Below are 25990 nucleotides of genomic sequence, written 5' to 3'. Positions count from 1 at the left end.
TCTCCACTGGCTCCTGATGGGGTAAGCAATAAAGTTTGTGCTGCAGAAGGTTCCGGTTGCCCTGAGCGTGTTCACAAAAGCGGCGGGCAATACAGAGAAATGTCTTGTAAAAATAAAAAAAAAAAAAAAAAAAAAAAAAAAAAGTAAGGGAGAAGTTTAAAAATGTAGGCATTTAGACGTCACAAACAGAAATACCAAAATGCTTTGGGATTACGTTGTATGGGCCCTATGTCAGACAATAAATGAGCGACTTTCAGATAGCACAGGGTCTGCTTAATCTTGCCTATGAAGAGCTTTTGACACTTCTGGGAAGGGCACATAGAGCAGATTCACAAATTTGTTTTCCGTAATGGTAATTGCTATTAAAATTAATCAAACATGCTATGTAAATGCCCCTTAAACATATTTCGATTTTGAAAATTGCCATTAAACAGACAAGAGCATAATGGGACTGCACTTTCCTGTAATTGTCATTAGCATAACTAATTGTTTGTGTTCCTTTAGACTCCTAGTGTCTGACTACTCTCTGGTAGTGCAGTCATTCTCGCTGAGAGCAGGAAAAGACATTTGGGAAAATTGGATCAAGGAAGAGGTGAGCTAAGAAAATAACTTATTCTAAGTTTAGAAATGACACAAAACAAATTAGAAGAGATCCTTCCATGGGACGCATTTCCAAACGCATACGTTTTATGAGACTGAAACTGTTGTAGTGACAGAACTTCAGGCTAGTAGCTATAATAGAGATTTACATAAAATTCTGAACGCAGCACAGACCAACCTCATGCAAGAAGGGATCAACCTCTTCCCATGAACATCTGAAGGTTATGTTGTGAATACGTGGTTGGGGGTTACATGTAATAATTAGTTAGCATGATGTATCTTATAAACAAAATGAAAGATAACACACCCCATCACTTGTATAGATGTGAAAAAACATTTTGCCAAGTTAAATATCCATTCATAATCTAAAATATATTCTCTACCAAAAAAAAACCATACAGTAAATTCTCTCCATGCAGTAGAGTAAATCCTTGAGAAGCCTGTAGCTAGGAACACAGTCAATGCCGACAAATTGACACAGAATTGTTCAGCAACTCTGCAATGTTAGGAATTCAAGATGAATCAGACATTACAAAGAAATATGCAACATACAAATTGAGGAAAACTACCCCTCCTTGTAGAACACACGATCATCTATGCACACAGCAATCATATTTCCTTTTAAGATATTTATGTATCTACCTATCATCTATCTATCTATCTATCTATCTATCTATCTATCTATCTATCTATCTATCATCTCTCTTCCATATCTATCTATCATCTCCTAATCTGTTGGTGTTACAAGGCTGGAGATCAGCAGTCTTTTGGCTTTTGCCCAACTCTTGTTCAATCTCAGCTCTGAACCCTAAAAGTATGAAGTGGGCCCGAGGAATAAAGGAGCCTTTGGAGGACAGGAGGGGGCATTGGATCCAAGGAACTGTAGCTGCAGGTGTTTGTGAGCTGCCATGTGGGTGCTACAAAACATCCCTGGGTCTTCTGCAAGAGCAACTAGTGTGCTTAACCACTGAGCCACCTCTCCAGGCTTCGTTTGATTTGTACTTTTACTTTTAACTGTGTATGTGTCCCTATGTGGAGATATGTATGTATGTGTCCCTATGTGGAGATATGTGTGTATGTGTCCCTATGTGGAGATATATGTGTATGTGTCCCTATGTGGAGATATGTGGAGATATGTGTATGTGTCCCTATGTGGAGATATGTGTATGTGTCTCTATGTGGAGATAGGTGTGAGTGCAGTACCTTCTGCAACCAGAAAGAGGCTAAGAGTCCCATGCAGCAGGAATTGGATGGTTTTAAGTCCATAACGCAAGGGCTGGGATCTGAACTCAGGTTCCCTGCAGGAACAACCACACTACTGTTCTATCTCTCTACCACTATAAAACATAAAAACTCTAACCAAAAATTCTAGTACATGTGGTAAAGTCCCAGGATAGAGGCAGTAAATGCAGAAAACCAGTTGTGTGTGTGTGTGGGGGGGGAGGTTGTTTTGTTTTTTTACACTAAAATGTGTCCAAAAAAAGAACACAAAAATGCAATCTCACTACTATATCAAAAAGAGTAAAATATTTATGAGCAAACTTAGAGACAAATTTTTTATGACTGAAGAGGAAACTGAGGCAGGAAAGACTCGCATACTAAAACCTATAAAATCTGTATCAAAGTCTGATATGTATAAGTGGGAAAACATGTTCATGTTCATTAACATAACACTGCAATAATCAATTGCTATAATTAATATTCTAAAAATATCTCTACCAATGGAAGCATTATGCAGAATCAGAAAAATACTGTCAAAATCCCAATGGTATTTTCACCTAAAGATACAAACTACTCTAAACTTTGTGAACTATGAAATACCGTGAAGGAAAAGGAAAAAATATCCATCAGGTATCTTGCTTTCAAGTTATGCTAAAAGTTGCAGTTAGTAAAGAAAATTATAACTGTGGGGTGTAAAACAGACACATGGGCCACTAAGATAAAGCACAGATTCTCGATACAGATACAGGCACGGCTGCGCGTTCTTTTACAAGGACAGCAAGAAGGCACAGTGGAAAAGAGATGCTTCCCTCAATCCATCTTGTTTGGAAAACTGTCCTCTCACGTGCTGAAAGGAAATTGGACCCTTATCTAATATCATGCATAAAATCAACTCAGAATAGATTAAAGCTTTAAAGTAGAACCTGAAATTACAAAACTCATAAAAGTGGGGAAATTTCATGATATTTATCTCTGTGATACTTTGTTGCCCACTACACCAAAAGTTCAGGCAACAAAACCCAAAATAACAAAGATAGATTACGTCACACCAAACGTCCCTGCCCAACAATGGGGAAACGCCAAATAAATAAATAAAAAGGCAAGTTGTTGATCAGAAGAAAGTATTTAAAACTATGCATTTGGTAAAGGTTTAGCATCCACAATGATTAAGTTATTCATAAACATAACAAAGAGGGAATTAATTTGATGAAACAGCGTGATAGACAAGAAACCTAAGAAGATATTTTTTCCAACCCTGATACGCAAATTTTCCAAAGGTGTCTTTACAAGTATTCACTAGTGGTAGACCTTTGTAGTTCAGGAAATTGAAAGCCAAAATCAGAATAAGTGTGCCCTTCCACCACTAGGAACAGAACAGAGGCTGGGAAGAGGCCTCAGTGGATAAAGCTGAAATTCAGATCCAAATGAGGCAGCATACTTCTGCCAACCCAATTGTCCTAGAAGGAGATGGGAGACAGAGTCCAAAAGATCCCTAGAGGCTCATGGGCCAGGTGATCTGACATTTGCAATAATGAATAGCAAGATACCGTGTCTCAGACAAGGCAAAGAGCGAGGGCCAACACCAAAGGCTGTCATCTGGCATCCTTGCTCCCATGCCCACCCCACCGACACCTGAATAAAAAAAGAGAAGTGATAATAAATGTTGGTATGAAAAATACAATAAGTGAAATCATGAAACAGTTTTCTGAAACTGTCAGCTGGTATCTTCTAATGAAAAAACTTTGGAGATGTCTGAAAAAAAATAAAAATCAAACTATCAATAAAATGACAAATCTCTTTTCTGTGTGGGTACACAAAGGCTATTAGGTGAACTCCTTAGATATACATATGTGTGTGCCCATCCATGGTCATTACAGTCTTAGTCAGCAGACCCAAGATGTGAAACTAATATAATTGTTCATTGACAGACAAGTGACAAAATATTAGACTATCCACACAATGGAATATTAATTAGGCTTATAAAGAAGACTTGCTATTTTTAGTAACTTGGATAAAATTAGAGAACATTAATAATAATCAGCAAGCCAGAAACAATATTTCTTATCATATACAGAATCTGAACATTATAAAATATTTAGGAGGTTACAATATATATAGAGACATATAATAAAAACTACTGGTGAGAGAAACAAACAAAAATACATAAATAAAAACCGACAAGAAATGTCTTTTAAAAAATGAGATAACATTTTTCTAAATTAAGAAAATAGTGAGGCAGAGGCAGGCAGATTTCTGAGTTCCAGGTCAGCCAGGGCTATACAGAGAAACCCTGTCTCGAAAAACCAAAAAGAAAGAAAGAAAGAAAGAAAGAAAGAAAGAAAGAAAGAAAGAAAGAAAGAAAGAAAGAAAGAAGAAAAGAAGAAAATAGCATACTACTTGAGGCTTCCGAGGCAAGATGCTAAATAATTTACTTATTCAGAGACTACTAAGTTGGAGGGGATATAGTTTGGCTTGAAATCATGAAGGCTTTGTAAATTAGCCATGCTAGGATAGCTGAGGTAAAGAATCTTTTTAAACATTCTTTTAAAAAGGTGTGTGTGTGTGTGTGTGTGTGTGTGTGTGCGTGTGTGTGTATTTTGAGTATGTGTTTTGTGTATATGTGTGTGTGTGTTCTGTGTATGTGTTTTGTGTATGTGTGTGTGTTTTGTGAATGTATCTGTGTGCACACACATGTGCATGTGTGCCCATGTGTCATGGCTCACACACATAGACAGAGAACCTATGGTAGTTGGCTCTCTCCTTCCACCATGTGGGTCCCTGGAATCAAATTCAGGTCGTAAAGCTTGGGGGCAAGCACACTTACCCACTGATCTATCTTGCTAGCCAACTTCATCGAAAAGAAAGAAGATTAGTAAAAATGAAGAGGAGGAGGAAAAAGAAGACGAGGGGAGGAGTAGATGGGAAAGAGGAAGAGAAAATGTCTACATTCGTTGTGCGTATGTGTATGCCTACGTGAGTTTATGTATAATATGCTTGCAGTGGCCCAAAGGAACACATGAGGGCGAGACAGCTCCGGGAACCAAATCTTCTGGATTTGTGATTGGAGGGGTGATTTGAATTCTGTTTTCTTTTTATAGGCAGTTGTGGGTCTCCTGGCATGGGTGCTGATTCTCTGCAGCAGCTGTTAATGCTCTCAGGGGTTGAGCCATTTTCTCAGCCCCAATTTTACTGTTTTAATTTAAAGAAAGCTATGTGAGGGAGACAATAAATGTAAGCACTACGATAGACTTTTTTTCAGCAAAGTCTATGAAAAGAAATGATCACTAAAATAATTATAAGTGAAATTCCTGAACCTGAAGAGTAGCAGGAGTAAGGAGACTATGGGAAAAATGCTCCCGTCTAAGGTTCACGTTTAAAAGGGCTGTGTGGCTTTGTTTCCCCCAACTTTTGTCTTTTCCAAACTTGCCATGTGTACCCAACTACTTTTAATCAAATTGAACAACAACAAGAAAATATACCCGTCAAACTTCTAGTTCTCCTGAAATCACACCAGCTCGTTTCTGCTAGCCATTAAGGTCCGTGTTTTCCCTTAACTGTTACGCTATTATATCAGAGCTATTTGTTAACAGTATTTCATTGTGAAAAGAGTGCATGAATAGGCATTTAATTACATGAGGGATTTGCACTGAAACCATTTTAATAAATCAAGCTCCCAACATCTGCAAACATTTGCACCTAAACTGCAGTTTTGAAGGAAAAACAACGAAAAACCAAAACATTTTTGGATCAAAATGGAGATAAAATATCCCAACAAAAAAACCTTGCTGCCAGAGCTCATTGAGGAAAACTCATTGTTTTTGATGGAGTCTTCGGATTCATTTAATGAGGTAACTGTGGTCTGGATGCAGAACAACAAAGCTCTTCAGGAAGGAAAACAATCTTTGCCTCTCATTCTTACTCAGTGAGAAAAGCCAGAGACGTCGAGGAACCAAGGGAAATAACATCAATGTTCTTCATTATTTTAATTCTGAAAACTATTCTTTTATTTTATAAATGATAGCTTGCTGTCACCAGTATCACACACAACAGCCTGTGGTTGAGTTGAAACACCTAGATAGGCGGGTGCCTGCTAATTCAAATGGAGGTAAAGGAGCCATTCAAGTCATTTTTTTTTTCAGAAATATGTCTGAGAGCCAAGATGTGTGTGGATTGTCTTCTCCATCTCAGCATAGACTTTGTAAATCACAAGACCGTTTAACCAGTTTTTAATATTTCTCTCTCCAGTTCTGTCTCTTGATCGTTTACTGATTAAACTACAGAAATAAACTATAGGGAAAAGGAGCAAGGTGTTTGCTTCCTCTGCACAGCACTTCCCTAATTTTACTAATCTCTTAGAGACTTGAACGATTTGGTAATGTCAGTAAATTAAGTCATTGAGACAAATGGTACTGCTCAAAAAAGTTGACCACAGTTATAATGCAATCCAGTAACTCTCTGTATAGAGCTAAGAAACTTAAACACACACACACACACACACACACACACACACACACACACACAGTCCATGGCCCAATGCAGCAAGCTAAGAGATTGGCACTCCTGTGTTACAGAGTGCAGTCCAAACCTAAAAAAGAAAGAAGCAATGAAACCTATTATCATTGGTAACCACAAACCCTGGAACATTTCAAAGTAGGGTGAGCCAGATTCTATCACTGCAGGTGAGCAACCAATGGGTGGAGAATCAGCCACCAAGACCAATGGTCACACTGCTTCTAGTTTCTGACTCACACTTTGGTTTGTGCTGCCAGAATTGGGGGTAAACTCCCACATGAAAATACATTACCACTGCAGAGATCGTTGTATTTTAGCGACTAATAATATTTGTCAGTGCTGAATCTAAAAAACAAATCTACAAATACTCAACCAAACAGATCTGCATGCCTTTATATGTAGACATAAATCATTTCTTTCTTTCATATGTATTTATGTATGGAGAGAGAGAGAGAGAGAGAGAGAGAGAGAGAGAGAGAGTGTGTGGTGTGTGCCATGTGTATTCAAGTTCCCTCAGAGGCCAGAAGAGGGCATCAGATCCACTGGAGCTGAAGTAACATGCAGTTGTAAGTTGCCCAACATGGGTGCTGGGAACGAAATTTGAATCCTCTGAAAGAGACTCAAATGCTCTTAACTACTGAGCCATGTCTCTAGCTCCCATAAAAATGTTTCTTATAGGAAAATAAGAATGTCAAAATTTGCAATAAACAAACAAATATATGGATATACATGAATGACAAATATAACCGGGCTAGGGACATTAGTGGTTTGCTCAATGACACAACACAGGAAACCATGGCATCCCTAAGACTCTGATACACCTATAAAGTTCTGATCACTTAGGGACGCTGACAGCTCCCCTAATTCCAAACAGGAGTCATTGCTCCTGTGATGTCTGGGATGTTGTTGTAAACAAACCTTCGGTGCTTCCAGGGCCATGAAGTATAAGCTTTTTCCATTATGCACAGTGCAGAAGGCAGTACATGGCTACGGTATTGGATTACAGATTTACTGAACTGTTCACTTCATCTCTGTTTTACAATGCACTTGTTCCACTTACTCTTCAAAACTACGCTGAGACGCATGAGAAAACAGGAGACCACATCATGTCGGTAAATAGGACAAATCTATCCCAGTCCTCCTTCCAAGATCCAGGAAGCCTTGAGGAAGACAAGGAATAGAGTGTACAGCCAAAGACTGGCTACAAGAAAATCATCTTCTGGCCATTGCAGGGCCACTGTGCATATGAACTCACAGTGGGATGACAGCAAAGGTGAGCATGAAGCCCTGCCCCCAGCACAGGAGCTACTAGCAAGTAATAGCTGCTCCAAGGGAGAGGGCCAGTTTTCTTCAGGAGTGTGTCCCGGGGCTGCTGGACCACTCAGTGGAGAGACACACATCCCAGAACATTTGGAAAGAACAAATTGAACACAATTGGTTAAAAATAAGTGGATACAGGGCTGAGTGGGAAGAAAGGAGGATCGATCCGGAAGGAGTTGGAGGGGTGAACATGATTTCAAAAATTGCACGAGTTCTCAAATAACTAATCTCTAAAATATTAGAAAAAATGAAAAGAAATAAAAGCAAAATGTATCGCCCTGTGCAGTGGCGGCTGACTCGCTCATCTCCTCGGATTCCTGTCTCCTGGTTACATTCTCTGCGCTCGGGATTAGGGTTCTTCTGTTGTTTTGCTCACCACGACCCTGAGAACAACAGACTGACATTTACCACTGAGCTCCGGTGCATGCGGCCAGCCCTATTATCCAGGGTTCAAAGCACACCGTAGGACGTTTCCACATCACCTTAGAACATATCCGTGCTAGTAACAAGGCATGCCTTATCCACGCTGGTATAGGAGACATGCCCTCATGTACATGAAATACAGCCTGGCAAGCAACAGAAATTCACTGACATTCATTGCTTCTCTTTGGGGCTAAGAGATAGATTTTAAAGGAGGCTTTTCAGCCAGACTTACATGTTTATTGCATTTTTAAGCACTGGGAAGTATTACTTAAAATATATGTGTGTCTGCTCATTTCTGATACTGCAAAGAGCCAGGGAAGCCTAGGCAATGCTACTCTGTGGTAACAAGCGTAGAATGGTGTGAGTTACTGTTTAGGAAGCCCCAGTTGCAGGCTCTGGGAAAGCTCTAAGTGATGGTACAGAGCAAATGTGTTTACAAATAGATAATGTTATCGTTTTAAGTAAGGGTAGCTGATGTGGAAGCGTCTTGCCTGGAGGGGGAGATTCATCTCCCTCTGTTTGAGCAGCATAGATTCAAGGTCTGCCTCACTAGAGGTGGTAGAAGCAGTCTGCGGCAGGCACAAAGCAGTGGGGAATTGAAGTGAGAGCCAAGGGGAGCAGAGGGGTTGGAGAAGGGGGTAATGGTGTGTGTTTTTCACCATTTGCTAGCTGACTTCTAAGACAGCTGCATGGTCTGAGAAGTCTCTGGATCAGGTGAAACTAAAAGACAGGCTTCATCTGCACAAAACTTAGGCAACAAAGGCTAGAAGTGGCTAACTTGATGTCGCAGCTAGCCTCTCCAGTGTCATGGCTTTGCTGTCAATAGACAAGCAGACAGAAGTCAACTAAGAGACCAATAAGCAAGCAGACACAAGATCCCTGTGGAGCAGTGGTTCCTAATCTTCCTAACACTGCAACCCTTTGTCACAGTTCTTCGTGCTGTGGTGACACCCAAGCCATAAAATTATTTTCACTGCCAACTCATAACTATAATTTTTGTTACTGTTATTAATTGTAATGTAAGTAGTTTGGGGGTAGAGGGTTGCCAAAGGGTCACAACCCACATGTCGAGAACCACTGATGCAGAACCCCATGTCCTCCACTTCTTTATTACTAAACTCCCTACCTGCAAAACAAGGCATTAATGGGATTTGAAAGGAAGAAACAGAATTTTTAAGGGCATGTGTGAAATTTCTATGGGTGTTGTATGCAGTTTGTATGTGTTGTATCCAATTTTTGTATGTGTTGTATGCAATTTGTGTGTTGTATGCATTTCGTGTTATATCTAATCTCTGTATGCGCATGGTGTGTGTGTTGTGTACAATTTGTACGTTTTGTGTTTAACTTTGTATGTTGTAGGCAATGTGTGTGTTGTGTGTAATTTGTATTTATTGTGTTTAACTTTGTGTGTTGTATGCAATGGGTGTGTTGTGTGCAATTTGCTTATTGTTATGTGCCATTTACATGTGTTGTGTGCAGTTTATATGTGTGTGTGTTGTATGTAATCTGTGTACTAAAACCAAACATTATTAAGACACACAAACGGTGCAAAGAGGAAGCTCTCATATTCGGAAACATGAGGGCGAGGTGAGCTGATTCTATATGGGACCCCATGCTGGACTGAGTAGGTGAATATATCAATATATACTCACATGCTATTATAGGTTCCAAGAATTCAGGGGAGTATGTTCAAATCACTCAAACAGGACATGACAGCAGGAAGTGACTAAATGGGAAGTCCTGACAGAGAAGGGGACGCAGTGAGAAGGAAGAAAGGCAGCACTTAGTTCTAAAACTATAACAAAAGTGAACCTTTCACTTAGTAGACCTGAGCAGATTTGGTGTAGGAGAGAATGAGGCTGCTGACCACAGGTGGGTAGTTCAGTGGTGTAACTGTTGGAAAACCCCTGGGTGGTGGGTTGAGGTTTCCCATGTCCTATCTTGACAGCCATCATGTCCAGGCAAGGGGCAGCCCTCTTAGGGCTGGTGACTCCAAGAGACAGAGTTCCCACATCCAAGGTCATACAGCTATAATCCTTGACTATAGAGACTTAGGAGTCTAAGATTTTTAGACCCATAGGCTTATTGATCTGAAAGCTAAAGGAAGAGACTATTAGTCAGGATGTCAACCCCGAGCAGCTTGTGTTACATACAGCTCAGGAGTGCTGGGTTTGGGATCTATCCTCTTTAACCACAACAGCTCTCTCAAAGTCTCCTTGAAGATGGGCTCATAATCCTTGTACTTTCCTGGCTTCACCTCTAGTTTTTGACCTTCACAAACCTGGCCTTCCTGCTGTCTCTTATCTTTTTGATTCTTCCACAATCCATGGGAGTTTCTTATATATACATATATAGCTTCCAGTTACTTTCTGAAACCTTTCGGCAACCTCTCAGGGTGATTGCTCTGAGTCCTGGGGTCCTTTCTTCTTAGTGGTTCTCTGAACTCCTTTGGCCATCTCTGCTGCTGTCACTACTTACATGGCCCTGGCAGCTCTTTATGCAAGGCACTTCATCTTCCTTACCGTGTTAGAGATCATTTGAGGAAAGTATTAATTAGGCCTTAATATTTCAACTACACGGGGATGCACACGGAAAGGGACCTCCAGGTTAGCTTTAAAAACCTTTGAAAATACCATTACATATTTAGAAGCCAAGAATAGCATCAGTTTGCTATGCAAATATTGAATCATAACTTCTACCAATCACAGCACAGTTTTCAATCATACCAATCATAAGTCTTATCTATGGGCCAATATCAGGCTCTGTGTTGCACACATAACAATACCTCCACTCGGTCACCAAGAGAAAGAGTCCTCCCCTGGCCTGACAGGGAAGAGTGTGGGTAAGCAGGGCCATCCAGAGTTCACTGGGGCTTCTAGGCGAAGCTCGTGTGTATTTTCTGACGCAGTCGTGACTAAAGCTGAGTTTTGTGGAACAGAAGCTCTGGTCTTGGTCACAGCGGCAGTGCCAGTGATCCTTGCAGCTGAAGAGATAAGCGTCAGCCTTCAGATGGTCCATCTTGACCGATACCAAAAGCGGGGTTGCTTGGCCGGCAACTCTCCTCTAGATACAACCAGACACAGAAGGGACTGTGACACCTGCTCCTCAGGCAGTTCAGGGGCTTTCTGGTAATGGCTCAAGTCACTCAAAAAGAGAAGAAATGAAAGGCGTGCACACGCCACAGATTAGCTACGACATGGGTGTTCTCAGACATCCTTAATATAGGCTCTTTATGGTTCGTTACCACGAGATCAGCTCCTAGATGATTCCCTCAGAAAGCTTCAGCTTCCTCCAGTTTGCCTCGTAAGTAACAGAGGAGGAATAAGAAGAGACTGAGCACAGGATGGGATTGAACATCCTAACCCACACATGTGCACATATCACACCTGTGCGCGCGCGCGCACACACACACACACACACATGCAAGCACGCACCAAAGCACACACACGCACGCAAGGATGCAACAAAAGGAGATAAAGAAAATCCATTATCTGAAACAATAGCTGTTCCAAACATTATGTGAAACAAGGAGCCAGCACTCAGTAGATAAAGGCTCTTGCTGTCAAGCATGAAGATGTGAGTTCAGGATCCACCCAGTGGGAGAAGAGAACTAACTCCCACAAGTTGTTCTCTGATCTCCATATACACACGTGGTATATACGCATTCACTCACACACATGTGCAAATTCATCACACACACTCAATAAATGATAAATAAAATGAAATAAAAACTAATATGGGATCCTCTTAAATATGGATGACAACATGATTTGCACTCATACAGAAGGATGAATAAACTCAGGGTAGAATCAATCACCCCCAACTCTCTCTCTCTCTCTCTCTCTCTCTCTCTCTCTCTCTCTCTCTCACACACACACACACACACACACACACACACACACACACCTAGTCTGACATTAAAAAAAAACCTAGGGAAATTTGTAAATAACAAGGAAAAACTATTAGAAAAGACAGGAATTAATCATAAACAGATATTGGTTAGTGACAGAAGTTTACTCTGAGAAATTAGACATCATATATGTGTGTGTCATATATGTGTGTGTGTATAAATATATATATGCACATATACATACATATATATTTGAGTAACATGATACTTTGCACATACGCTGGAATTAAACATGCATTTTACAGATAGTGGATGGTGGGTATCACATATTCAATGTCAGAGTGACATGTTACAGATGAGCAAGAGGAAGACTTAGGATGCTGCATGAATCAGTGAATCATAGTAAAGGTGGCCATATGAACTCATGGTTGTATTAGTTTATACTTGGGTGAATATTTATATCAATATTACATGCATGTTAAATATTATATACATTCTTTTTCTGTGCATATATGCATTAGAGCATGGGTATGTTCCCTTTCTGTGCATATATGCATTAGAGCATGGATATGTTCCCTTTCTGTGCATATATGCATTAGANCATGGATATGTTCCCTTTCTGTGCATATATGCATTAGAGCATGGATATGTTCCCTTTCTGTGCATATATGCATTAGAACATGAATATGTTCCCTTTCTGTGCAAACTGATTATGTTGACACTTAGTGCTCAGATCTTAATTTCTATTATCATGACACAATAAAAGGAAACCATATTCCTTAAACAAATATTTGATACTGGTGCCAAAAATATGCAAAATGAATCTCATGAACTATAGAGTCCTAAAAAATTATAGAATATTCTATGAAAAATGAAATAATTAAAACTAACAAAATAATTTCCTTAAGTTGGAAAGTTGGGATTTTAATCTTACATATAATTGGATGATTTACTATAAAACAACAATAATTAAAAGTGTGTTTTGGATACAATGATAGATGAATGGGACAGATATCATAGGCAGACACTGAATCGAACATCCATGATTACCTCAGTTTTGACAGAAGCGTCAAATCAATTTCACTGAGGAAGAAAAATCTTTTAGAATGCATGGTGTGGCTCCATCCAATATATTCCCTCGAGAGAATAATGAGCATTGACCTTTTGTCACATTGAGCACAAACGATCACTCCAAATGTAAAATCTAAAGGTATTAAAACTTCTACCAGAAAATACACAAGAAAACCATCGTAGTTCTATAGGAGGCACAGACGTCTTAGAACATAACAAATACAGAATGTAAATTATTTAAATGGCAATTGAGAAGTTGTCATGTCTGTCATCAGAAGATATAGTACTTTGTGATTTTTTTCAGAAGTATGTGACTGGACGAGGGAGTGTTTTAGGCACGTGAAGAGGTATATTCTATATATGAATATTGTATTGAGGTCAGCAGTTGTCAAAACAGTACAACCCTGACGTTTCAATAGTTCATGACAGCAAATTCTACTTTTGTTTTTATTTCTCATGAAAATGGTGTATAGGCAGGAAAGAAAGAAAGGTTGAGATTTTTGCCCATGTGGGGCAGTAAACTTAACAGAGGCAGAATTACATTTAACCAGACGCTCCCAAATTACTATCTGACTGGAACACGGAAAAGAGGGTACACAGAAGATGGATGTGTGGACCAGACATAACAGTTATGATGTCACTTCCACACAGTTGTAATGTCACTTCCACAAATTGTAACTGACATTCCACATCAAACTGCAAAGGATGCTGGGAAATATAGTCCATCCGTGAGTCTCACAGTGAACAATGACAGCTGTGGATCAGATTTTGAGCCATTGTGGTTGTGTTGCTTACTCAGAATCCATTTTACCTTTGTATGATTATTTTAATTATCATTTCATCCCTCTATGTGCTTCAATCAGCATTGAGCCATTCAGAGGAAATGATCTTTAAGTCTAGAATTTGGGGGCATCTAGTAGGAGTTGCTATGATGGCAGATTATACACTCAGACCCTTGTTTAAGATGAAGACTGAAGACAACAGAAATGAAAACCAGTCAGGGAAAATGGACAAGGATCTTCCTTTCTGGAGCTGCTGGATCACACTGAACCTGTAGCGAGCTTTATTTTGAGATTTAAAGTCCCAGGAATGAGTAGCTCTCCCTGTGACTTGAGCAATGTAAACAGCTTTTGTTCATTGACAACTGAGTGTATTTACTGGTTTAGGGAGTTAGTGGAGAGATGACGAATGCAGAGAGACACATCCATCAGTCAGGGTAGCCAGGGCAGGCATAGCTCAGGGCCATGCTATAATTTTGAAGGTTATGAGCATCAGAACTTGGCACTGTCTTTCTGGGCAGATGGCCTTTCTGAAAGACAAAGATGACCAACTAGATCTATTCAGCTTTCGCTCACAGGATCATCTGTTAGTCAATTCACTCCAAAGACCTGCGACTAGGATAATGTGATTCCATTGACTCAATGGATAAAGACTGGGGTTGTCTCTACGTGTCCAGTAAGGAATACCAAGGAAGCTGGTTTCTCTCCCTTTCAACCAGTTTCTTGACAATTTCACAGCATGGACTTTTTAATGTATCCTTCTGATAGGAAGGCTCTTTGTAGAGACTTGAAATTTGTGTTTGCCTATACCGTGAGAGGTTAATTTACTAACTGCTATGTTTACTGATCTTAATCTAGCAACACATAGTCGGAGTGATTTAAATCTGTACTTACGTTCCCTCTGACAATAACATGTTCCGGAAGGAAAGGAAGGGCAATTTAAAGAATCAAGCCTCCCTCCTTCCTACAGAACAAGGAAAAACACCCACCACCCACCACCCACCACCCACCACCCACCACCCACCACCCACCACCCACCATGCTAAAACGGCTTTGGAAGTCACTGTTTTCAAAGGACAGGAACACAGCTGATTAGTCAACGTCATCATCATTCATGATATTTGGGCTATGGATTTATTGCTAGCCTTCTGGTGACATAAAATTAAATCCTATTTGGTAACCAGCAAGGTATTTACAGCAATAATTTATTTGCCTAGATAATTTCTCAGCATGAAGCTACCATAGTCTCAAAGAGATAATATTATAAGGTCAGGATGTTAAGATGTGTTTATTTCTATAACTACCTTTTGTTCATCTCACATTATGAATTCCTAACTGAGGTCAAAGTCAATTAGCTACTGGGGCAGGGATATCCACTGTGACTCATAAATTAAGTGCTACCTGTTACAACTGAATGGAAATGTGCTTTAATGCCTATGAGGCTGGAGTGTCTTACATTCAGTGTTTTTTTTTTTTTTATTTGAGAAGCAAGGCATACACTTCAAATGCTTGACCCCATTTCAGCACTACACAATGCACATATGTATTAAAGCCACGTGGCCCTCCATAAATACACACCGTCCCTTCTGTAAAAGCTAGTAAATGTTTTCTCAAGCTGTCCATACCCTATTCAGTCTCTTGTCAAAATAATTTGCGCTTGCAGAAAACGCAGAGGCATTTTCTATTCCACAGGTGGCTTTTAAGTCCTGCAAAATAACCAAATCATGGAATTATAAAATGAAATTGCATTAGTTCATGTTAATACACTCAATGAATATGCCCTGAGTGAGAAATGTATGGGAAGTACTTTGTTACAAGATTAAACAAGACATTAAACGTTCAAATGCTTGTTGGGTAAATGGCCCAACTGGTAAAGTATTCGCTTTGCAAGTACAAGGAGCTGAGTTTGAAGTCCATAAATCACCTCTGAAAGCAGGGTGTGGTGCTGGATGCTGCAGGGTGTGGTCCTGGATGCTCATAATCCCAGTACCGGGGAGACAGAGAACGGAGGGCCTGCGGCTTGCTGGCAGTCAGCCTGGCTGGCTTGTAAAGTTCTGGGAGATGGAGAGACCCCTTCTCAAAAGTTATAGATAGATAGATAGATAGATAGATAGATAGATAGATAGATGGATGGATGGATGGATGGATGGATGGATGGATGGATGGATAGATAGATAGATAGATAGATAGATAGATAGATAGATAGATAGATAGATAGATAGATAGATAACACATAAAGGATGGACAATACCTGGAGAACAACACTCTGGACTTCACATGGACACTTGCAAACACACCACTAGCCTAGTATGATCACACTAAGGGCTCTTACAAATATCTATCTATCTATCTATCTATCTATCTATCTATCTATCTATATTTATATCTATATATGTGTGTGTGTGTCTTTGTGTGTGTATACACACACATATATACATACATACATGCATGCATACATACATACATGCATATATACCTATATATATCTGTATATACCTGTACATACCTATAAGTCTGTTGGCCCCTGGCCCCTCCCCAGCTGTGCTCCATGGCTGCTACGGGAAGCAGAACATGGGGTGTTTGACTACACTTATCCCACACTGACCAGGGTGGGTGCTGGGCTGTAGGGAAGCACTGAGACACCACTCCAGGGGTGGGAAAACACAGCCTGAGATGTGGGAAAGCTGGAGCCGGCTCGTAGGTCCCCAGGCCTGTGATGAAGCTGGGGCCCGGGATTCCAGATTCCTGAACATCCAGGCACTGCTGGGAGGCATGAAAGAGCAGAGAATAGAGTCCAGGTCCAAAGGCTGGGTACAGCATCTAGCCCAGGTCGAGGCGGGGGTTGGTGGGGAGTGGAGCTCCGATTTGTCCCAGTGGTGGCTGACCTTAGCATGACAGAGGCAGGTTGGTGTCTGGGGCAGAGAAGCCTTCTACAGGAGAATTAAACCGAGACTCTATAGGCCAATGTCTTCTCCCTGGCTCCCTCGGTGGATCTTGATGAAAGAGACAGTCCATGCTTCTAAACTGTTTATTGGTTGTTCATGGTGGAAAATGGATTCATAGCGTACCATCCCCACTTCTCAGGTATCTCTGAGATTAAATACCTTTTGCAGGGAGGAATGTCTGGGAAGGGAAGCTTATTGGCTAAGCCTCTAGGTACCCCATTAGCATGGAGAACTCTGTTCTGGGCCTTCATAACCACAGGTCGCATTTCCTGATGTGAGGAGTGTGGCACGTGTTCCAGGCCGGGGATCTGGCAGGGGGGGGAGGGAGAGTCACCTAAGTCTCAGGTATGTGCCCACTGAGTCTCCGGGTCTCAACCTGCTCTACCTTACCAAACTTCCTGGAATGGTTTTATATCCTACATATGTCTGCAGATAGTTTTGCTAGGGAAGGGAAGCTTGCGTGAAGCGTTAGTTACTTCAGATTTGTAAATACATACACCTTGCATCTATTCAAAGTCAAGGATGGCTCATAAGAGCACAGTATCACCTTCACGGCCCTTGCAGAGGACTGCTGCTTGTTCATGGTGAAGCCTAATTTCTGAGTTCATTTCTTTACATGAATGCAAAAATATTCAACTACTGTTTCCTAACATGCAAAGATAGGTTGAAGGTATACAATCGCTCATTTTAAAAATAATAAACTCTATGCTTTTAAATCCTCCTGGTCTGTTAACTAGGTCTGTTTTGAAGCCATCAAACCATCACCTGATCAGTTCTTTCTCTTGGGGAGTGATTCAAGAGACCATCCTGAGCAGTCACTTGGATCAATGCTGAGTGTTTCTGAAGAATTCATATCAAGAGGAAGAGGATGTATTATTAATCTCTGCAAATGTAATAGACTGTGGGATGTTGACATTCTACCTACAGCTGGAGGTCAGGGAATAAGAATTCCATGCCAGGATAAGACCAATTTCCTGGGATCATCACATGAGACAGGAAAGGAGAGAAAGGTTGTTTTCAAGGAGATGCTATGAAAGAAACCCTGTGTCCCTTTTCAAGTGACTCCCTGCCTGCAATATTGTCCCCCTTTCAGTCAGCTCTGTTTCTGAAACAACGCCTGAGCTTCTAGCAGGAAGGGCAGAAGATTTAGATACAATAATCTTTCCCTCATGTCAGCCGGAGCTACAACCTGGCAATGGAAAATTGCCTGAATGTTGCCGTGTCAGCCAGTGTCACTGGAAAATACTGCAGAGAGAATAGCTGCCTCTCTTCTCATTGTGTTCATTTCTGCGCCTGACAGACAGGCGCTGCATCTGAATGTTGGGATGTGAAAACCTTGGTACCAGAGAAAGGCTAGATTGCATTCGCCTGTGCCTGTCCCTTCCCAGGTCCTGCCACAATGATGTTCTTCTCCAAGCGCACAATGGACACTGCCTCCGTCCGTGGGGTTCACTGAGGCTGCCCGTGAGTCAGATCCTCTTGACCTTTCAGGATGCAGTAGGCACTCCAGGACTATTTCCCACCAGTTATGCAGCCCCATAGGAAAAACAACAATACCACAAGTGAACCCCAACATCAATCGACCAGAGCCCCAGAGCTCCCAGCGACTAAGCCATCAACAAAGGAGTACACATGGCTCCAGCTGCATATGTAGCAGAGGATGGCCTTGTCATGCATCAATGGGAGGAGAGGTCATTACTCCTATAAGGGCTGAATAGATGACCCAGTGTAGGGGAATCAAGGGCAGGGAGGTAGGAGTGTGTGGGTAAGTGGAGGAAAACCCTCATAGAAGCAGGGGGAGGGAGAATGAGATAAGGAGTTTCTGGGAGAGGGGGGAAACCGGGAAAGGGGATAACATTTGAAATGTAAATAAAGAAAATATCCAATAAAAAAAAGAAATCTGGGAAAGTGTCTGGTCCTTCACTGCGTGACTTCAATAGTAACTCCTGGGAAATGAGGAGGGTAAGCTGCAAGGAGCACCCGTAGCCATCTAGATTTGAGCTCCCAACCCCACTGTGTTAGCTGCTTTTGTATCAGCAGGGCCAAATACTTGAGAGAGGCAAGTTAAGGCAGGCAGGCTTCTCTTGGTTCAGTTTCAGTCTGGCATGACAGTGAAGGCCTGGAAAGCCTGGGAAGGCCACATCTCCAGCAGTGGAGTCAAGAGGTTCTGCACAGTTTGGTTGACAAGGAAGCAGACAGAACAGGATTCAAAACAAGCCTAGGCTACAACTCTCAAGACCCACTTCAAGTGAGCCACGTCTGCCAGTCAGCTCCTAATTATCAAAGGTCACAGAAGCTCCCTGAAACAGTGCCATCAGCTGGGGCCCAAGTATTCAAACGCGAGTCTGTGGGAGACATTTCGGATTCAAACCTCAGCATCCCACCACTTATTCCTGTGACACTGAACAGGAAGCTTCAGGGTGCTGACGTTTGACCTCCTGCACAGAGAGCACACACAATGTATACTCTTCAGCACACGTCTGAGATCATATCTAGGGCTCCTGTTGGAATGTCCTCTGGAAGGCAGCATTATACAGACTACAGCACAGGGAGCACTGGCGCTCTATGGTATACAGTGAGCAGCCTTGCAAAAGTGCAGAAGAGTCCTAAGAACAAATGCTCACAGGGGTTGTCCTTTGCGTGATAGCCAGGACGGCTGCTACCAAAATGAGCCATTCATTTAACTGCCTCGTGCTCTGACGATGACGAAGAGGTCAAGAAAGATGGAGAGTGATCCTTGCGATCACTGGCCGATGACTGGCAGAGGTGAACATCCCTCTTACATCCCAGCTCCGGTGCAGAGAGCTTCCCTGACAGCTTGTTTGCAAAGACTGGGTAGGCAATTGTATTGCACTTAAGAAGCAGATCAGAGGAGATCTATTTAGAATGCTACCAGCTGGCTTGCTTATTTCGAGAGCTGAAAAAAAAATATTTCAGAAAAGCATGAAAACCGTTGGGCTAACCTTTTGCAGGTGAGGCTGAGCGGCAGTTGCTATGCAACTCACCAGGGAAGACTGGCGGACGGCTGGAGTCGAGTGGGAAGCCGACAGATCTGACTGAAAGTTGAGGGCTGACTAACAGATGTGAGAAAAGCCAACTCATTCCATCTCCGAGGCACACATTCATGGTGCCACGAGGGACAAAGAACGCAAGACTTGAAGCATTTGGAGAGCTGAAGAGCTTAGCTACAACACTTTTGATAACTTTTCTTATATTCTTTTATACTAAATACATAGACACCACCCCTCATAAATATCATTGTGAGAGTTGTAATTTTCCATTTTTAAACAGATACAGTGTTTATATGGAAGTTGAGTCAACACCTGAGAAAGGACTCTCGGTAGTTAACCTTGAAACATACAGAAATTATCATGACGAAGACAACTAATGATCAAATACTTTTTTGGTGACCTTTTGGAGACTGGAAAAGCCATTGTCTTAAATTAATGGTTTGAGGTTTATTTTGTTTTTAACTATGCATATACGTGAAATGTGTCTGTGTGTGGGTATGCACACATGAGTGCAGGTGCTTGCAACGACCACAAGGGGCAGCAGATCCCCTTACAGCTTGAGCTGTAGGAGGTTGTAAGCAGGCCAAGCACAAGAGCTAGGATCCTAACTCAGATTCCCTGCCAGAGCACCGTTTGCTTTCAACTGCCAAGCCATCTCTCCGGCCTCCTCTTACATTCTTAGTGGAGATTTCTGCAGTCAACCATCTAATAAATGTCAAAGTTTTCAGCTGGGGCCATTCACCATTTTCTTTTTGTGCCCTTTTTATTCCCCATGAAAACAGTGAATTCTTCTTTGATTTTGCTAGTTATTCGAAGCCTGGGTGCTCCCTTCCAATACTCAACCTCAACCCTCAAGTAGAAGAGCCTTATTAACCAAGCTTTTTTCTTCCCCAAAGCAACATCAAAACTGGTCTGTATCAAATCCAATTCCAGAAAGCACGTGCTATCACCTCAGGATCTCATAGACAAAGAAGCCAACATCAAAGGGAGAAAAATTTGACTCTTGAAAGGATGCTGGGTACCTCTTCACTGTCTCCTTGTTTTTCATATACAGTGCCAGGTTACCTCCAACTACACTTGACAATAAACAGTTTCAAAATGTAATATTCTAGCTGCAAACATGTGTGCGAGTCAATACTATTTCCTAAAAACAATACAGGGGGGTATATTTAAAAAAAAAAAAAAAAACAACCCACTTCTTCCTCTTACTAAAGACAAATACATCCTTTAAGGCCTGTGCTGTGGAAATAATTGAGGCTGAAGTCCAGGAGGCCACTGAGGCCAGCATCTGCCCTAGGAGGGATTGCTCTTATTCATCCCAGGAAGGACTTAGTCACAGGGGCCTGGGGAAAATGGGGAGCAGCCTTAGTCCCACAGAAGTCAGAGAGTTAAAGAACATACTAACCTCTGCTAACCAGAATCACAAATGCTTAAATCTCAAGTTTAACAAAGTTTGATTGCATCAGTTTCAAGCAAAGATCGATGTAGGATGCTTATCTGTGTTAATCCTTGGTCCATCTCAGGAGAAAACTTGGAACATCTGATCCTGAAATCTACCAATCGGCCTTTAGGCCACTTCTCCTGTATGTTCTAAGAAGCATTACTCCAAGAATTTTTGTTTCGTTTTGTTGATTGATTGATTGATTGATTGATTGAGATAGGGTCACATTGCATAGATCTGGTTGGCCTGGAACTGGCTATATAGACCAGCCTGGGCTAAAACTCATAGAAATCTGCCTGCCTCTGCCTCCCAGGTTTAAGGATTAAAGACTTCATATTGAGTCTCAAAAATTCTTTTAAAGTGGTTTTGGTGTAGTGTAAAGTTCTGGTGCCCAGGGTAATAAATCCATATCTTCACAGGACAACATCCTCTGCATCATAGACTGCACAAAATGAAGCCTCAGCAAACATGGGGTCATAAGGATTACCACCACACATGGAAAACTAGGCAAAATAAGAAAACTAATCAGAGATCGTGTGATAGACAGCATTATTAAATTGCCAGGAACTAACATAATAAAAGCTAAAATTACACACACACACACACAGGGAATTGGGCTATAATCCAGTTGGGAATTAGGCTGGTCTCCAGTTGAGCTGAGGTCTGAACCCTGGTGGTGCTAATTTACCTACATGACACAGTAGGTAGTAGGCATTCCCTCATGCTCCTGGAACTCTGGCTCCTGCCTAAGTTACTGCCCCCCACACCCCCACAAGAGAAGCATGGCTAGAAGTCATGTAGGCAATGTCCCAAGCTTCTGACCTTCAGGCTAAACTCCTCCCCAGTTACCTAGCAACAGTAAAGACCATAAAAAGGGCTGTTCAGCCCCTGCTTGCTCTCTTGCTCCTCTTACCTCTTGCTCTCTTACTTGTCTCTCTTGCTTCTTACCCCTTACTCTCATCCCCTCTCTCCTCTCTCTTTGTCTTCTTCTCTCCTCTCTTCTCCTCTCCTCTCTCCTTTCCTCTCCTCTCTCCCTCTTACTCTATTTCCCTCTAGCCTTTTCTCTCTATCCCTTTCTACCTTCTCTCTTTCTCCCTGCCTTTCTATAATTTAGCTCTAAAACCATAGAGAGCCTCTGCTTATCAAGATCCGCTGCACTCACTCTGGTCAGTGTTGGGAACCTCTTCCCTCATCCCTCTCTCCTATAACCCAGGTGGCTTTAGCAAAGTAGCTCTGGGGTTCCCAGGTAGGGCTGCCCCTTTGCCAACCCCTGAAGAGTGGATCAGAGGAATGCCTACCCGGGGCAGCCCTTCCACGCTTGACAGACCAGAGAATAGGTAAAACTCTGGTGGGGCGTGGGTTTCATATATATATATATATATATATATTCAGAACAATAGAAAAATAAGAGTGTTTATGTAAGTTAACCACAATAGGTTCAGATAAGGGATGAAAACTGGGCAGGATTCGGGAAGACATCTAGGAAAAGGAAAAGGCTGGAGATTTTCCAGACATTAAGTGACAGATATCTGATTAGAACCTTGGTAGTAGAGCTTAAGAGCTCCAAACCCTAAAAGACTGAGAAAGCCAGTCCTTACTAGAAAGCTACACACACAGAAATACTGAATGAATTTCCCAAGACAGGAAAGATGGCTCAGGGGGTGAAGGCACTTGCTGCCAAGCCTGACTGACTGACTGATCAATTCTTGGGATCGTGCTGGAAGAACAGACTGGGTTCACAATGTTATCTTCCAACATTCAGATGAACACCATAACACATACACACACACACACACACACTGATAATGGTTAATAATAAAAATACTGAAAGGAAAGATAGAAATCACATACACATATTTTGATATTGAATTTAGTATCATTGGTTTGGAATTTATACTTAACGGAGCAATCATTCAAGATGAGGGAAAACTAAGAACTCTTGAGCTGAAGCTGGGGGAAGTTCCTGGCTTGCGGCCGTGGCTGCTCAAGAGACTTGGAGACTGAACAAGAATGCTGAGAAGAGAAGTCGTCAGAGCCCTGAACCGAGGGAGGGATACAGGATCCTGGTGAGTCTGCGGGCCAATCCAGACAGAAAGAATAAATATGGAGAACTAGGAAAACACTTGCATGGTCCTGAGAAACTGCGCCTGCGCGGTGCCTGCCCGAAGCGCGACCGCTTGAGATTGTTTTGTTCCTGTGGCTGTGGGGACCCCAAAGCAAAGATTGAATTTGGACCCAGTGGCATGTGTGAATCAGACATTTGAGGAACTGATACTGTGGCAAGCACGAGGTTAGCTTCTAAATGAGTAGGAGAAAAGCCTCAGAGCCAGCACAGACAATGCCAGTTTGTTATAAAAGGAAAAGCAACCATAGAAAAGGAAATCAACAACCTGGCATGTTAGAATAAGAATAAAGTAAGGAAAGTTATGGAGCCAATAATTGTGAAGTTGAATTTAAAAATAGTTAATATAGCTATCCAAAGGTGCTACCATGAGATAATAATGAAACCGCACTCATATATCAAAGATCACGAGGAGACGGGAGAAAGAAACATTAACAAAAATGCCAATGGTAAAGTAGCCAATGAAACTAATTTTGAGACAAATTAGAGTGTGTTGTTGCACACCTGTAATCACCTAACTCAGGAAGTAGAGGCAGGAGGATTGCCTCAAGTTCAAGACCAACGGAGTCTATGTAACTCTAGGCCAGGTTGAGCTGCACAGCAAAGACCCGTCGCAAAAGCAGACAAAAAGAAAACAACGGACAACGGACAAACTGCATTTAATGATAAAGATTCTTCAATGTGCCAAAACTTGCTAGAGGGTCTGGGGAGGCAGCCCGGTGGTTCAGAGAAGAGCCCTTACAGCCCTCTCAGAGGTCCTGAGTTCAGTTTCCAATACCTACATCAGGAGGCGCACGACTCTCTATAATGGCAGCTCCGGAGAATCCAGCATCACTCTGCCCTCTGTAGGCACCTGCAGTGCACCTATCCCAATACAGACAGGCACATAAACATATCAAAAACAAAATAAATAAATGAGATTATAAAATCATGTTTCTAACAACATAGCTACAAGGAATTCAAAATTGTAAAGCAAAACAAAACTAAATTATAAATTGTTACACTGCAAGTAAATAAGATTTTCTAAACATACACTGAAATCTGTAGTATAATATTAATAATACGCAGTATTTTCCCAAGTCCACAGAGGAAATACAAATGTAGTTAAATCATGAAATAAAGTAAAGAAGAAACTAAGAGGAAAACATAGGCATATATGACTTAGAAAAAGAATGAAAATTAATAAACCAAATATCTCAGGTTAATTATGCATGTATTATAATTGCAAGGAAATTAAAAGGAGCATACATATTTATTTGGAATGATGTACATCATTGGATAATTTTAATAAAGAAAAGAATGTACAGCCACCAGGAGCAGAGATGGAAAACGCATCATTTTGTTACTCTGTCTATATTCAAAGCAGAATATTAAATGGTTCCCACTTCCCAAATGCAGACGCAGCTTGCCCCCACTTTTTCCATTAATTAATTTATTTATTCACTTTGCTTATCGTTTATTTCCATTGCAGCCCGGTAGCCCCAGCTTGTCCCCTTTTTTTTATTCAGCCACTACTCTCTGCATGACTGCAGCTCTCTGTGTGTCAGAGCTGGCTGGTGAGCTAAGAGTTATCTGTGGGGTTTTGTGCTGCTCTCTTCCCGCTTGGGTAAAAGCAATCTCCTGGGCTCCCCGCCTCCCACCTCCCCTCCTTCTCTGGAGATCCGGAGATTCACCCAGCTTTCCTTCCAAGGCTGTTTCCTTTCCTTCAGCACTGTGTGATCTGATAAAGCATTAGGGATTGAACATCATGTATAATTTAATGACTGAATGGATCATGAATTTTCTCTGGCTTTCTGACTTATTTCAACTACTTCTAAGAAATAAATGTGCATAGTTTCCTGTTGTTTGTTTGTTTGGTTTGGTTTGTCTGTTTGTTTGTTTTGACTCCACGTTAGTTACTTTACATGTAGCTGTCAAAAGCAACTTAAGGAAGAAAGGGGTTATTAGGGTTCGCTGGTAACTGGAGGGAGGCATGGTACCAAGAGTTACACTGCAGTCTCACTTAGGAAGCAGAGAGGGAGAGATCAAGGCTGGTATGCAGTTTTCTTTTTCTATTTTGGATTCAGTCCCAACCTCAGCAAATGGGATGACTCCAGCCCTGTTCATGGAGGCTCTTCTCTCCTCAGTTAATCCTGTCTGGATATTCCCACACAGACATGCCTAACATGGGTCTTCTCAGGGATTCCAAACACAGTTGAACTGAGAATGGAAATTAAGCACCAGAGCCACCAATAGGCTGGCGCTCACAGAGAATGCTTGCAAAACTCTAATGTATAGAAAAGAAACTGCTAGAAGGGGGAGGGAGGATATATGTGTGCTGTGTGTGTGTGTGTGTGTGTGTGTGTGTGTGTGTGTGTGAGAGAGAGAGAGAGAGAGAGAGAGAGAGAGAGAGAGAGAGAGAGAGAGAGAGACTCCTGAACCTCATATGTTAACAGTAGTATCTGCATTGGGATACTGATAGACCAACCTGACTCCATCTTAAGATTAAAAGCCATCTTATGACAAGGTCAAAGTAAGTTCATTCCTGTTTTCTATAAAACTTGTATTTGACCAGGCCTTGACCCATTTTCTGGAATTAGACAGGTTCCATACCAATACCCACTCTGGTAATATAAGGTGATCCGTCGAATAATTTTGATTTTTCTGTCAGATTCCCAGGTAACCAAAACCCTTGGAAACTTCCTAGCCTTACAGT

The sequence above is a fragment of the Mus caroli genome, chromosome 2 (assembly GCF_900094665.2).
Source record: "Mus caroli chromosome 2, CAROLI_EIJ_v1.1, whole genome shotgun sequence".
Lineage (NCBI taxonomy): Eukaryota > Metazoa > Chordata > Mammalia > Rodentia > Muridae > Mus > Mus caroli.
Note: the sequence above shows the minus strand (reverse complement) of the source record.